The sequence below is a fragment of the Protopterus annectens genome, chromosome 6.part1, assembly GCF_019279795.1.
Source record: "Protopterus annectens isolate FY-2018-M chromosome 6.part1, PAN1.0, whole genome shotgun sequence".
Lineage (NCBI taxonomy): Eukaryota > Metazoa > Chordata > Ceratodontiformes > Protopteridae > Protopterus > Protopterus annectens.
This window is the reverse complement of record NC_056738.1, coordinates 234,919,246-234,936,745: the sequence shown is the minus strand read 5'-3', so window position 1 is coordinate 234,936,745 and position 17,500 is coordinate 234,919,246.

Sequence of the window (17,500 nt, the reverse complement as noted above, 5' to 3'; positions counted from 1 at the left end):
TCAACCATTAATAGGCCGAATGCCAGCTGGCAATCTTCTACTGGCATCATCTGTACTTTTCAATGGAAGTACATATGCACATATAGCACGATTCAGTGCTTATCTAGGACTTGAATTTATAAGTGAAACCACATTCTATTGTATTCAACGAGAGTATTTATTCCCAGTTTTGAAACCTACTTGGACACAGCATCAGACTCGTCTGCTAGAAGATGCAATGGTTAAGGAAGTAAGGTTAGCTGGAGATGGGCAGTGTGATAGCCCAGGTTATTCTGCTAAGTACTGCTGCTATAGCATGATGGACCTGGATTCTGGATTAATTGTCGATTTCTGTCTGGAGCAGCTCTGCAGAGGTGTATCCTCGGTGGCACTGGAGAAGAAAGCTTTTAAGAAATGCATGAAAAACTTGCAGGATAAAAATGTTAATGTAAGCCTTGAGGCGACAGACAGACATCCTGGGATAAGGTTATTGATGCGCACAGAATTTCCAACAGTGGACCATCAGTTTGATGTGTGGCATATGACAAATTTGACTAAGAAAATCACTGAAGCTGGGAAAAGGAGAGGCAAGCAAGACTTACTGCAGTGGTGCCACAGTATTTCAAATCACCTGTGGTGGTGTGCTGAAATGTGTGAAGGGGATGAAGTAGTACTAGAGGAGAAATGGTTGTCATTGCTCTACCATGTAACCGACCAACACAGTTGGGTTGGTGGAAAGGTTTCCTGTTGTGGTCATGAAATGCCACTCATCGATGGAGATGAGACAAAGTGGCTGGAAGAAGATGATGCCTGTCACAGTGCATTGAAGAGAATTGTTGCAAACAAATTTCTCTTTAAAGATTTGAAGCACATCACCAAATTCTGCCACACTGGTGACCTCGAGGTGTTCCATGCATTACTATGCAAGTATTGCCCCAAGTTTGAACACTTTAGTTTTGCATTTTTGAAAGCAAGAATCATACTTGCCATCCTAGATCATAACGAGAACCTTCATCGTGAGCAAGCAGTGGTGAGAATCCCTACAAAGAAGTCAGCTGCAAAGGAAGAGCTAAGGTATCGCGTGGTGTACCTGAAAGCAAAACAGGAATGGGTAGCCAAACCAATATTTGAGAAAAGAAAGTTTGACTACATATATGACCTGATGTTGGAAGTTATAAAAGCTAAGCGAGGCATCTTGGAAACACAACCCATGTCTATACCTGACATACCAAAGAATATTGCTAGGTGTGAACGTCCTGAGAAGACTATGGAGATTGCCAGACATATTTCACGATTTGGTGACTGTAGTAACCATCCAGGTTGAAACAGCACATTTACTACTGTGGACTTTGTAAGTTAAATTGTGACAATTTTTTTCGATTAACCTAATTTGAACTAATAATATCCCCTGCTATTGATGGTAATAGGTTATACTACCCCTATACCCTAAATAGCTCACTACAGTTCAAGTAAATTAACTGTTTTATGTGGTTCTAAGCACTGCTACAATATGCAAGATCACCCCTGATTGACCAGTTAAAACTGATACCCATTGGGATGCACCCGGGCATTCTGTACAGCTTCAGAGATCTTACTGGAACTGGCCCAGTGGTGGGGCATACCTCAAACGCACCTGTTCGCCTTTTCCAACAGGCAACTTGGCTGGCATTGCAGCAGGACAACAGAATCAAAGCCAGTGATAAGCGATGCCATCTCCACCTCTTGGCAGGGGAAATGTCTGCATGCTTTACCACCCTTCCCATTATTTCCAGATGTGCAGCTGAAAATTAAGCCGGACAAAGCCGACAGCATTGGTTCCCTCTCTTTGGTCAATCACGCCAAGTTACCACACTCAGTGGACCAACTTAAACACTGGAGTGATCAGAGATGAACAAGGAAATCTTACCTATCGAAGAGGACAAGGTTTTCCATAAGTTTCCATAAGTTTTACAAGGCTTTTTGAGACCCAGGAAAGTGACATCCATCTATTCCTGTGTTGTGTATTAACGAAAACAGACAGGTGCATAATGAGCTATAAAAGGACATTTTTTCGATATCTCTGCTTGCCACACCCTGTATGCACCGTTGTCATACAGACTACCTTCAAAACCTTCAGGAAAGGGGCCCTCCATCTAAAGACCCCATATGAAATGGACACCTACATGGGTTCTTTAACTAGAAGTAAAAAATACTCAGAGCCCCCCTTTGACCCAGATGTTTACACATGAAGCAATGACATTTGATGGGCTGTAACGTCAGACTGGAGGGTCTCCCATCTAGTCGATGTAATGCTTTCACTCAGGACCAAACTGTCCTTCATGGCAATGCTGATTGACCTATTCCTGAACCAGGCCATACACCAACCCACTTTTTTTTCCCCTAAATCGCACGGTGATAGAACAGTTATCCATACTCTGGATGTTCAGACTAATTGCAGTGTTATGCCCATAACAGAGTGTAAAACAGTTGAGGATTTTGTCTCGTTGCACCCCCTGGCTGTGTGGAAAGTAGTGGTCATACTGCACATTTCAGCATATTTTCTCTGAGGTAATTACATTTGGCTATCTGTACTATGTAAACACATTGCATGGAAGTATTACAGCTCACTACAGAAGAGCGATGGCCTCTTCAGGAGACTTAAGGAATGCGACAGATCTGATGCAATTTTTTGGAGACAAATAATGCATTCTGGGATACTTAGAGGCAGAGTAAACAGTCTGAATTTTTCCAATATGCCAGACCCCATGTGGTCAGAGTAAGAAATTGCATCTAAAAATATCTAAAAAGCTCAAAATAGTCTCAGAGTGCTGTTAAAATGTAGGAAACATCAAACCATGATGAAATTAATATGTTTTTTGAGTCTGAGGGTGCGGTTGTCCTTTAATGACAGATTTGAGTTTCCCAATTCATACCCATCAGAAAATGCAAGCTAATGCATAATATGTTAAGATATCCATTATCAGTTTGTATGACCAATATATGAAAATTTTCCATAATTTTGGGCCATTGTCCTACTGTTATTTATGACTAGGTCTGAATTTATAGCTTGAAGAGGATAGGAGGTATGGCTACTTGATGTGGCTCAAAAGTCAAACCCACCCCCCATAGACAGCACAAGGAACAAGAAACTAAGGGTAATGCTGCTTAACGCCAGAAGTCTTAACCTCAAGATGCACGCACTCAAAGCTCTCCTCAGTATGGAGAACATAGATATCTGTGCAGTGACAGAAACCTGGTTCAAGGCTCCAGAGAGCACCCCAGCACTACCAGGCTATACCTCGTATCATGCTTTTCGGCCCCAAAACCCGGACCGAACCACAAAAGGAGGGGGAGTTTCCATATTTATCAAGGATATCCACACCTCCAAGTTAGTGGCATTGCACGAAGTATCGGAGACCATCCATGTGCAACTAACAGTGGGCAACACCGCTTTTCAGTTTATAGCATCCTACAGACCACCCTCTCAAAGTCAGGAATCCCACTCGGCTTTCCTGAAAACATTGGAGAACATGAAGATCTCTCCAAACACCATTATACTGGGTGACTTCAACTACCCAAACATTGACTGGGAGCACTACTCAAGCCCCAGCACCTTAGCCCAAAGGTTCCTGGAAATTATAAACTCAAATGCTATGGAACAACTAGTCACCACTCCCACAAGAGGGGACAACATACTAGACCTGATCATTACCAACATGGGGACTCTATGCTCCACACCAGAAGTATATCCCTCATTGGTAAGATCAGACCATAAATGAATTTCATTGGATGTCCACATCCCGACCCCACCCCCAGCCCAGAAAACCACAGTGAAAAACTTCTCAAAAGTGAACTTCTCACTTCTCAAAACTGAAGTGGAATCCTTCAAGGCCCCAGGGCCAGTGGAGACTACGGCCCAAACTGCAGAATCCTATATAAACGCATTCTACAGACATCTCCAGGAATGCATGGATCATGCTATCCCAAACAAAACCAAGACCCAATCATCCAAAGGAAGGCGTCCAGTCTGGTGGACCCCTGCCATAAATAAACTGTACAACAGAAGGAGGAAGCTACTACATGATAGAGCAAAATCCCTAATAGGGAAGGCATCTCTGATCAGTACTAGCAAAAAATTACAATCCCTCATAAAATCCTCCAAGGCCAGCTTTGAGAGAAAAATTGCACAGGACACCAAAGACAACCATAAGGCTTTTTTCAGTTATGTTAGGAACCTGGGATGCAACTCCCAGACTTGTTCTGAGTTGATTCTAAATGACAAAAAATACACTGAACCCACAGACATCGCCAATATCCTGGCAGACAAGTTCAGTGCAAACTTCTCCACCCCTCCCCCCCAAAAGAGCAAGTATCTATCCCGGCAGAGGGCTGCCTCCCAAACATCTCTGATGCTCAGGTGAAGGCTGCCCTCTCCAAAGCAAAAAACACTGCTTCCATGGGACCAGATGGCATCCCAGGTTGCGTCCTACATGAACTCCAAGAGGAACTAATCCCTCAAATAAAACAGCTATACAATCTCAGCCTCACTGCAGGATATGTGCCCACAGAATGGCGTACAGCAACAGTGGTCCCACTCCACAAAGGTGGAGCCTCTACGGACCCTGGAAACTATTGCCCCATAAGAATGACTAGCTAAGTCTGCAAGGCTATGGAGAGGATCATCATGGAGCTCATAAACAAAGACATTGGGGACCTACAGACACTAGATCCTACCCAGTTCAGCTTTGTCAAGGGCAGATCCTGCCTTTTGATCCTGGTTGACTTCTTTGAAACACTCACCAAAGCCATAGATGAAGGGAAGGTAGTCCACACAGCCTATCTGAACCTTGCAAAGGCATTTGACACAATACCCCACTCGGGCATCATAGATAAGCTATCTAGCTTAAATATAAACCCCTATGTCACAAGATGGGTCGCAAAGTGGCTCAAAGACAGAACCCACAGAGTCAGAGTTGCTGGAGCCATGTCAGACTCGAAACCTGTCAAAAGTGGCGTCCCACAGGGTTCTGTCCTGGGACCACTCTTGTTCGGTATATACTTTTCCAAGGTGCAGGCAAACGTGGAAGGACTATGGCTCACCAAGTTTGCAGACGACTGCAAACTGGGTGCCATAATCGACTGTCAAGCTGACACAAACATCCTTCAAAAAGGTCTCACAGAGACAGATAACTGGTGCCAGCACCATGGTTTAAAGCTAAATGCCAAAAAATGTATAGTCATACCCTTTGGCAAAAACAATGTGCCCACAAATTACCACATAGGCGGAAACCCATTAAGTACAGAGAAAGTCTACCTGTTTGAGCCAATCTTCATTTTCCCCTGGAGAGCACTGTGCTTTGGCTGTAAGCAGCCACCCCACCACCACCACACATATCTTCCACTTTCTCTTATTCCCTTCTGTTAGCAAATAGTATCCATAACTGATCAATACTGTGTGTTTGTTAATTTAAACTATGACCACAGTAGCCTACTGATACAAGGTTATCCTGTTTTTCCACCTGAGAAATTAAGAAAAGACTTACAGTTTCAGAGCAGTCCTTGATCAATTGTGATAGGGTCTTGTATGAGGGGCTGGAAACAAACAGGGTCTCTACCGGCTTCACTCCCCACCCTGCCCCGTATTCCCTCCCACCCCCAGTGGTCCCACCTTTATTGCACTCAAACCCCTCCCATCTTTCCAATAGCCAACCACAGCGCTAACCCAACACTACCTCCTCCATATTCCCTCTACTTTCACACCTCCTCAACTGACATGTACAAGCATACCTTTCCTTTGCTCACTGTATGCACTCTCCTTGCATATCTTACATCCTACCAAAGCTCCATCATTCCCCCACTTAACCAATACCACTGTACTACTACTCACACCACCACCCATGTCTCACCCATACTCAGCTCCCCTCACACCAGCTCAAGAACCATCCCTATGCACCCCCCACATATTCTACCAACTATATTACTCAAACGTAAAGCATCCCTACAACTTAACATAGTAACCCTCCCACCATACCTATTACACACAGAGCACAATCATAAAGTTTCCATTATAAACAAACACATTCAAAAACTGACCAAAAAAAAGAAGAAACAAGCAAACCAATAAGTCCACAAAGCGAGTTCCTTGTCAGCAGGCAAGACCACACACCAGTTTAAAAACCAAACGCGTTTTATTTAAACCAAGACGTTTTCGCCACGGCAATCCGTGGCTTCTTCAAAGGTAAAAGTACATTAAAACCTCACACTCCGTTAATAAAAGCTCAAAAGGGGAAATGACCATCTAATTTCCTCCGAGCAGCAAACATTTTTTTAAAAACAAAAAGACATAATCATATACAGTCCAGAATTATAGTCCTCCTTTACCTTTAATGGTGTTTTTTTCCTTCAAAAATGTGGGGTTGCGATGGGTTCCCCATGTGGGGCTGGTGTAGCGAATTATGTTATGGGATATTGGGAAGCCAATATTCTAAGGAAGATCTCGGGCTTAATGGGGCCTGTTATTCACTACACCCGATTCCTCGATGACATTTTTATCTTGTTCAGAGGATCTGAATTAGAAGCCACATATTTTGTGGATACCATCAATTCCACTTCTGATTTTCTCAAGTTCACATCAAAATTTTCAACCAGTGCAATTGACTACCTTGACGTTAAGTTAGAAAAGGACCTTGTAGGTCAACGATTAACTTCAACAGTTTTTAGAAAAACTACATATTGTAATGCATTTTTACACTTCTCCAGCTTTCACCCATACCAACAGAAAAGGTCCATCGTAAAAGGTCAACTTGTGAGGGCTGGAAGAATGTGTAGCACTATGGTTGATTTTGATAAAGAATGTGCACTGTTAAGATTAATGTTTAGTAATAGGGGGTACCCCGACCAATTGCTATCTGACCTGATAGGGGAGGTCACCAGAAAAAGGAGTAGTGGCTTTTATAAGCCATTATTATCCCAAAGTAATCTTATAATTAGTGATTTGATCATTAATGAAACATCAATCGAAAGTGACCCACTTAGTAGGGAGGTAGGACCAGTGACATTGATGGGTGAAGAAGTTGATTACTCTGAGTTTTATTACTACTTTCAGTAAAAACTCTAGGGGGATTTTATCCATTATATGCAAAAACTGGCACCTCATTTCTTCAAACTCTGGTTTGGCTGAAAAACTGGGAAGAAAACCAAGATTTATATTTAAGAGATCAAATAATCTTAAAGAACTCCTACAAAGGGAGGTACCCTTAAGTGACTTTCACAAGAAAAAAGGTATGTTTAAATGTGGTTTTTGTAAATACTGTAATGAGGTTAGAGTGGGTGAGACATTTACGATTAGGGATAAAAAGTACCACATACGTTTCACTTTGAACTGTGAGAGTAGATCTATTATTTACATTGCAATGTGTAATTGTTGCCAGGCGTTTTACATTGGTAAAACGGACCGCCGTATAAGGGACCGTATATATGAACATCTATACGCCATCAAGAACAACAAGAGCGACAATGCACTGGCAAAACATATAGGGTTAAATCCAGGTCACAGTTTCCAATTCATGGCCATTGACCATGTACCTTTAAGGGTTAGGGGAGGCCCTTTTTCATTGATTTTAGAAAACAGGGAGTTAGAATGGCAGTTACGCCTTGACGCATTCAGGGATCCAGGCTTGAATAGCAACTGTAATATAGCCCCTGTTTTAAGGTTAAAAAGTTACCTTAGGTAATTTTACAGTTTTACCTAACTTTTTTCCAGTTTTTAATGTCCGGTGTAAAACAGGATTAAAAACAGAGTAGTTTTTCTAGGTAACGCACAGAAGCACATTGAACTATCAGAAGTTATGTATTTAACATTAGAGTCAACAGGTTACATTAATAAAGTTTTTTTACTTTATTATATATTTTTTTAGAAGTGACCTGTTAAAAGGTTGTTCAATATAGCCCCCTTTTTTTCTTTCCTGTTGTCACTGTTATGGTGCAATTAAGAGTAATTAATCCTTTTTGCAAAGGTATTTTTATTTATATCTATTTATTTATACTGCACACGTTCTTGGTAGTATAGCTGGTCTTATAGTTTATAAAATGCTGTTGTTAATTAATTATATATATATATATATATATATTCTTTATGTAAACCTCTGATTATTAGCATTTTTTTAGGTTTACTTTATATATGTTTACTCAAGGTTACACATAAATTTTATTTTAAATAATATGGAGGACTATAATTCTGGACTGTATATGATTATGTCTTTTTGTTTTTAAAAAAATGTTTGCTGCTCGGAGGAAATTAGATGATGTCATTTCCCCTTTTGAGCTTTTATTAACGGAGTGTGAGGTTTTAATGTACTTTTACCTTTGAAGAAGCCACGGATTGCCGTGGCGAAAACGTCTTGGTTTAAATAAAACGCGTTTGTTTTTTAAACTGGTGTGTGGTCTTGCCTGCTGACAAGGAACTCGCTTTGTGGACACATTCAAAAACTGAGAAAACTAATAATCTCATGCATATCAAAACTAGCCCTAAGTGGAGACATCCACCCCAACCCTGGCCCTACCATCTCCAACCCCAATCCTCATAATCAGACTAGAAACCACAACTTCTCCCATATTACAGCCAATAGAAAGCCAAGTAACTTCCTTCTACTAAGCCTAAATATTAGAAGTATATCCAACAAAGTCCATGAACTCCATTGCCACCATTGACATACACTCCCCAGATATTGTCATCCTGACAGAAACCTGGCTAAAAGCTCACATTACCAGTGAGCAAATACTAGCATACTAAGAGTAGACCGGCTAAACAAAAAAGGAGGTGGTGTGGCTATAATATTTAAAGAGCATCTAAACATCCAGATCTTAAAATCAGCTCCACAAATAGGCAATGAAGAAATAATATATACCAATCTCAAAATTAACCAAAACAAAACCATCAACATAATTGGATGCTACCTCCCACCTGGCCAAAACATTCCTCCACTAGAAAACCTCCTCAGCTGGTCTTCCCATCATCTCCCCCAAGAAACTATCATCTTAGGTGATTTCAATATTGACTGGCAATCCTGTTCTGGCAACAATCCAACCCATCATGTACACCTTCATGGCTTCACCCAACTAGTCCAGTCACCAACAAGGATAAATAAAAACTCCAGCAAGCACACTACCCTGGATTGGATACTAGTCAGTAAGAACCCCCAGTCATATATAACAGGCTGCTTATCAGATAGCCTCAGTGATCACTCCCAAACATTCCTACTCAAAAAATACCTGTACCAAGCTAAACCTGTCATCTATCGTCAAATACGTAAAAAAAAATAAACTTTAACCCACTCACATTCATCTCATCCCTCAAAGAATGTAACTGGCATGCTCTAAAGTACCTCAGTCTAGATGACGCAGTTTAATTTTTTAATACTACCTTCCTGAACATCCTTAATTACCATGCCCCCATAAGATTTTCCAGAACCAAAGCACAACCCTCCCCATGGCTACAGAAAACCACTAAGTCAGAAATGAACAGGGATAAAGCCTGGGAGCACTGGCGCAAAACCAAACCCCCCGCAGCTAGACAAGCATTCCTAGAACTATGCAATAGAGTCAAAAAGCTAATAAAACAGGACAAATTCCAATACTACCAGTCTGCCCTAGACTCCTCACAACACAGCCCCAAACAATTCTGGTCCTCCATAAACTCCATCCTCCAGCCAGGTAAAGTCAGTACCCCTCTTCCTAACATCCCTCACTCCTCAGAAAATATTGCTACCTCATTCAACACACACTTCACACAAACCATGCTATCACTAGCTAAACACAACCCCCACCCCCTCCAACCCACACCTTCAACTAGTAATCTCCCCACTGCCTTCTCTTTTTCTCCTGTACCTACCTCCAACATAAAAAAAACTCTTAACTAAACTTAAACCCACCAAGTCAGCAGCAGACAACCTTCCAAGTGAATACCATTTCTCTCTACTTTCACTGGCTTATGTGAGTAATCACAAAATCATCATTTTTGAAATCCCACCCCTTCAATTATTTAAATTTATTGGCCATCCTACAGTATTTCATAGTACCAAAATGCAAAAGTGACCACCCCTTTCAATCCATCTTGCTGTTTTAAAAATAGTAACTCTCCACTAAACCTTAACTTTTTAAACAGGTAAAACTCAAGTTACCTACTTTCACATCTAACTTCTCTAGTGCATACTGCAGAGTGCATTCTTTTCAATCTTACCTTTAAGCATCCCTGTGACTAGCACTTTCTCTAATACCTGCTGGAAAGCACTTGGAAGCCTTAAACTCATACAAACACTGAACTCTCCTTGTTAACAAGGAGAAATTAATAGTAGGCACTAAACAGCCTATACTTGCAAAGTACCTTGCTAAGGAAACAGCTCCTATGCTTTACAAAGAAAAAAAAAAGCCCCAAACCAGGCATGTCCAAGGGTCAGCTTCCGGTGATTTCTCCTGTCCACCTGGTGAATCTGGGCATACTGGGGCAGTGCAGCAATTGCCTCATGTACACAGCCAACCCTCTCCTCCTACCACCCAACACTACAACCTGTGAGAGATGCACTTACATAGCCAAAATGGAAGCAAAGCTCTCTCCACCCAAGATTGTGCTAAACAGTCAAGAGGAGAAGGTTAACACCCACACTACACCTCAAGCAACACATAGCCCTTCTAAACCCGCACCACCAACACCCACATATAGCAACACTAAATCCACATATGCAGAGGCCCTTAACTGTAACCTGCCCAAGCAACAAAGACCTCTGAAGCTGAAACGCAAACAAACACCAATCACAACCAATGTGTCACATAGTTCACAACACCAGTGTGCCACCCAGCAACAGCCCCTAAGGCAAGACAATGTACCTAACGCTTTAGTCATAGGTGACTCTATAATCCGGCACACTGATGTCCCTCTCACCAGGTTGAATAAGGAGAAAATTACAGTCAGCTGCCTGTCGGGTGCCAGGATCTGCCACATAATGCATGCACTCAAGTCACTCCACAACAAGTACAAATATGACTCTGTCATTGTCCATGTTGGAGTGAATGACTTGAGACGTACCTCCCTGGACTACATGAAAAGAGACATGGAAGAGCTCTCGGATCATGTGGCCCAGGCAGGTATGACCCTAGCCCTGAGTAGCATCCTGCCTTCACCCAGAATAATACCACAATATAAGGATAAAATGATTGACTTCAACAATTGGCTAAGCTTATGGTGTCATTCAAAGGGGATCCAGTATCTGTCTGCCTGGGATGACATGATTGACAGACCATGATGCTTTGCCAGAGATGGTCTGCACCTGTCGCCCCTGGGATTCAGGTTACTGGCTAAGGCTCTTGCCACCCGTATAGTGCCTTTTTTAGGCAAACTTCAAAGGACAAAACCACCACCGTAACAGGTACAAGCATGCAAAATGTAAAGGTAATGCTACTCAATGCTAGAAGTCTAAACCTCAAAATGCACTCTCTGGAGACACTCCTAAAAATGGAGAACATCGATATCTGTGCAGTAACTGAGACCTGGTTCAAGGCTCCAGAGAGCACCCCTGCAATACCAGGCTACAACTCTTACCACACTTTTCGGCCACCAAACCAGGACCGAAACACTAAAGGTTGAGGAGTGTCAATATTCACCAAGGATATTCACACCACCAGGCTAGTTGGCCAACACAATGTGTCTGAAATTCTCCAAGTGCAACTAACACTAGGTAAGACTGCAATCCAAATTGTAGCTTGCTACAGATCCCCCACCATACCCCAAGATTCTCACTACACCTTTCTAAACATACTGGAAAATATTAAGATAGAACCAAACACCCTAATACTGGGTGATTTTAACTACCCTGCCATTAACTGGGAAAACTACTCATGTCCCAACACCTTTGCGCAACGGTTCTTGGAATTCATAAATTTCAATGCCCTGGATCAACTAATCCATAGTCCCACCAGGGGCTCCAATATCCTAGACTTGGTCATTACCAACATGGGAAATCAATGCTCCATACCTATGGTCACCCCCTCATTAGTCAGGTCTGACCATAAGCTAATCACCCTTAACATCCACATCCCACCCCCCAGTAAAGAAACCACCATAAAAAACTTCTCCGAAGCCAACTTCATGCTACTCAAGTCAGAAGTGACAAAGTTCATGACACCCATGCAGACAGGAACTGAAAGTTCAACTGCTGAATCCTACACTAAGGCACTGTACGAGCACATCCACTCATGCATGAATCGTGCCATCCCAAATAGAACCAAAATGCTCTCATCCAGAAAAAGGAAGCCAATCTGGTGGTCCCCTGCCATAAACAAACTTTACAACAAAAGGAAGAAACTTTTGCAGAAAAGAGGAAAATCCCAGGATGCAAAAAACTCCCTTACTAGCCTCAGTAAGTAACTGAGATGCCTCATAAAATCCTCCAAAGCTAGTTACGAAAATAAAATTGTCAAAGATTCCAAAGACAACCACAAAGCATTCTATAACTATGTCAAGAATCTAAATGGCAATGCTCAGATCTGCTCTGAGCTAAAACAGAATGGCATTAAATATACTGATCCTAAGGATATTGCCAATATCCTGGCAGATCGATTCAGTGCCAACTTCACTCCGCTCACCCCTAAATGGCCCATCTCAATACCGGAAGATTGCCAAATTCCAGTAATAATGGCCACACAGGTACAAAACGCACTCTCTAAAGCCAAGAATACAGCATCCATGGGACCAGATGACATCCCGGGCTGTGTACTACATGAACTACAATATGAACTGGCACCTCACCTAAGTGTCATGTTTAATCATAGCCTCACCTCAGGTTTCGTGCCCACTGAGTGGCGCAGAGCTACAGTTATCCCAATCCACAAGGGGGGATCCACCTTGGATCCCAGAAACTACCGTCCCATCAGTCTGACAAGCCTTATCTGCAAGGCCATGAAGCGTATTATCATGGAACTTATAAACAAAGACATTGGCAAACTTCAAACACTGGACCCCACCCAGTTTGGGTTTGTGAAGGGCCGATCTTGTCTCCTGAACTTGATTGACTTCTTTGAATCAGTCTCCAGAGCCATGGACAAGGGTAAGGTGGTCCACACAGCCTATCTAGACCTTGCCAAGGCCTTTGACACCATCCCCCACTCTGGAATCATAGATAAACTTACTAAGTTGGGCATTAATCCCTATGTCACCCAATGGGTTGCTAAATGGCTTACTGCTAGAACCCACACTGTAAAGTAGCCGACTCCAAATCCAGCTCCAGACAAGTGACAAGTGGAGTACCTCAGGGTTCAGTCCTGGGGCCACTCTTGTTTGGCATCTACTTCTCTGAAGTACAGGTCAACACTAAGGGACTCTGGCTAACAAAGTTTGCAGATGACTGCAAACTGGGAGCCATTATTGAATCCCCAAATTATGTGAAAACTCTACAAAAGGGCCTTACAGAAACAGATGCTTGGTGCCAGAGCCATGGGCTCAAGCTCAATGCCAAGAAATGTATTGTTATCCCCTTTGGGAAAAAACATGTATCCATGAATTACCATATAGGTGGCAGTACAAACACAGAAAGTGTGATAAGAGACTTAGGGACACAGGTGGACAGTGGTCTCACCTTCGATAACCACATCGCCACAGCAGTCAGAAAATCCTTCTATGTGGCACACCTCATCACGAAGGGCTTTTCATCCAGAAAAAAGTCATTGTCCCACTGTACTCATCCCTCATTAGACCCATTATAGAATACAATGCCCCATTTGGTATGTACCTCTCAAGACATCTGCAACAACTGGAAAGGCCTCAGAAATACCTCACTAAAAGAATCACAGGCCTAAAGCAGATGCCCTACGCTGACCATCTTAAAAAACTCCAGCTATACTCTGTCACATATCGTCTACTCAGAGGCGATCTCTGCTTAACATACAAGGCCATGTCAAACCCAGAGCTGTTGGACATGCTACACTTAAAGAAATCCCAATCCCTCAGAGCTACACGCTCCAGGGATCTAAACCTTGTTGTCACAATAAACAAAACATGCTGGAGGGATAGGTTCCTGACCTAGAGACTCCCCAGACTCTGGAATAGATTGCCCATACATGTAAAGCAGAGTGCCTCTTTGGATCTCTTCAAGAGGAACCTTGACGATTGGATGGGAGAAAGGAAATTCACCCCAGGGATCACATCAGTCGCCCTGCTAGACAGGGGTCCAGGAAAGTAAATAATGTGGGAAGAAATAGCCATGGAATTGTTATGGCTAGGCTTGTTTAGGCCCTAGGGCTGATAGCCTAGTACCAACCTATGAACCTACAAATCGCAGCTGATGCTCTGGCCTACCAGTATCCATCTTGATTAACCGATCTCTGTCAGAAAGTTACGTTCCCACATTGTGGAAAGTCTCACATACAATTCCCCTCCACAAAGGCGGACCCTCTGCAGAACTAACCAATTACCGCCCCATAGCTATTCTCTCTCCACTTTCCAAAATACTAGAGAGATGCATACACTCTCAGGTCTCACTACCTCCTTACTAACAACCTCCTTTCCAGTACTCAGCATGGTTTCCGACCAAACCATAGCACCACCACTGCCTTACTCTCCTTTACTAACACTATCCTTCAGCATAAAAACAATAGCTATCTCTCCTCTGCTACTTTCCTAGACCTATCTAAAGCATTTGACATGGTCCCACACAAACAACTTATCTCTGTCCTCAATAACCTATCCTTCTCACAATCAGTCACCAACTGGTTTCAGAGTTACCTGTCTGACCGCCAACAATCCGTTGTATGGCAGAATGACATATCTCCCCAACTACCTGTCTCCATATGGGTTCCCCAAGGATCCATCCTTGGACCCCTACTTTTCTCTGTTTACACCAATAATCTAGCCTCTGCCACCTAACATGGCACACTCATCCAATACGCAGATGACTCAACCATCATCTGCTCAGCCCAGTCCCTACCCAAACTGCAAAAAGTCACACAGGAAGCCTTTTCCTCTGTTGAAACATGGTTATCCAATGCCCAATTAATACTCAACCCAAACAAAACTAAACTACTCATTGTCCAACCCACCAAACATACTCAAAACAACTATCACTTTAACATCACAGCAAAAAACAACACCACTATATACCCAACTGAACACACCAAATTGCTAGGAGTGGAAATAGACAAACTAAAATTTGACATTCACATATCCATGACCATAAAAAAAGTCCACAAAAAACTAGGAGCATTATACAAAAATAAACAATTTCTCACCAAAGCAGCAAAGATTTCAGTAGCAAATTCCCACCTTATCTCCACCCTACTTTATCCCTCTCCAGTATATACCAACCTAAGGCAATGTGATCTAAACAAGCTAGAGACCTGCTACAACAAAACTCACCAAATTCGCCACAGGGGTATCCTACCGTAGTCACCACTGTCTCTCACTTGCTGAACTGGGCTGGCTTGAACTCCCTCACCTCCTTCAGTGGTATCAACTCTCACTCGCCCACAAACTAGTAAACCATCCACTAAATGTCCCATCCCTCCAGAATCTACTCCAACCCTATCGCACCACCAGACCACTAAGATCCAGCAACAAAAATCACTCGCAGATCACTAAAGCCAATAACTCTGCTGGTGAAGCACTATTCTTTTGCACCATAGCCAAATCATGGAACTCACTCCCACCCACAATTACCACCGTACCATCATGCACCAACTTCAAAACTTTGTTAAAAGCGCACCTAAAAACATGCTGGCTATGCCCTTGCAACTCCCACTCTAATATCATCCACCCCATCCAACTACTACCTTTCTCTCACCTCCACTAACTACCTTGATGATAGCAAGCTCAGATGCTCATAAGCCTAGTACTTATTATACAGCAGGAACTTCTCATTGTTACATTTGTTAATGCCTGTTATGTACTTCACAGATAAAGATTCTAGTTGTCTACTGATGTACTATGTTCTTCATCTGTAAATATGTTGTAAGTAATTTCTATGTTAAATTGTTAATCGCTATGTAATCCAATGTAACTACTGTCTGTTTATTTTACTGTGGAGCTTTTCTCCCTGGGCCTCCACTGAAAATGGACCCACGTCCAGTCGGACAATCCTGGTCAACAAATTTAAATAAATAAAATAAAATAAATAAAGTAAGTTATTAGGGACTGGGGTCCCAAGTTGATAGCAATCTCTCCTTTGAAAACCACATTGCCAAAATGGTTAGAAAGACCTTCTATATAGCCCACCTCATCACAAAGGGTTTCACATCTAGATCAAGAGAGGTAATCGTGCCCCTTTATTCATCCCTCATCAGGCCCATCATAGAATATAATGCCCCTTTTGGGATGTACCTTACCCGACACCTGCAGCAATTAGAAAGACCCCAAAAGTATCTTACCAAGAGGATCAAGGGTCTCAAACAGATGCCATATGCTGCTCGGTTAAAAAAACTCCAGCTCTACTCAGTTGCATACCGCCTACTTCAAAGCGATCTATGCCTGACATACAAAGCTATGTCAAATCCAGAATTAATGGACATGCTCCACCTCAGTAAATCTAAATCCCTTAGAGCCACATGCTCGAGGGACTTGAATTTCAGCACAGAAATAAATAGAACTTGCTGGAGGGACAGGTTCATAACCCAGAGGCTCCCTTCGCTCTGGAATAGAATTCCCGTTCATGTGAGGCAGAGCACCTCACTGAATCTCTTCAAGAAGAATCTCGATAGGCGGATGGGGGATCGTAGGTTTGTCCCAGGGATTACTCCCGTGTCACTATTAGACAGAGGCACAGTAAACTAAACCTTAAAAAGGGCACAGTATACTCAAATCAAGGGGTGGAGTAAGCCATACAGAATCGGGCTAGGCTTATAATTGCCCCAGGGCAGATAGCCTAGTATGAACCTATGAACCTATGGTCTGTAGCCTTATAAAATACTGCCAACTGACACTTGTCTTTCATTTCATGTTGTATGAAAGTGCACGTCGTCCTATTCATTGAGTAAGAGATCATTTTCAGATTCATTACCGCAGTCGGTACATATAGGAAGTGAAGTGGAATAATAAAAACCGTCCTTCACGGCAGTGGTTTTGCTTTGCCAAGGGAATGGATACACAAATGATAACGTGTGTGTCTTGCACTTAGATTGTGAGGAACACACTTTAATTTACCATACAGTGCATGTTCCAACTGCATTGTAGAAAGAGGTTTAATGAATGTACTGTATGCAATGGTAAGTAATAACTGTTCTCTGTTATCCTCAGGAAATGCAGCTGTGTGTCCTTGAGCGCTGAGTCCTGCAGATTGCTGAAGCATATTGACCATCATTACTTGGACTACCCATGGAAGCAGATGAAAATAAATGGTACAGGCACACTTCTTACCATCAATACATTGTGTGGTCTCATGGGCATTTGGAAAGTCGAATGAGGAGAGTGATTCCCAGCTGTTGTGTTTGGAAAATTCAAGACAGATATCTGGATGCCAGTGGTATTTACATTGGATTCCGGCCCACCAGATTTTAGCTATACATA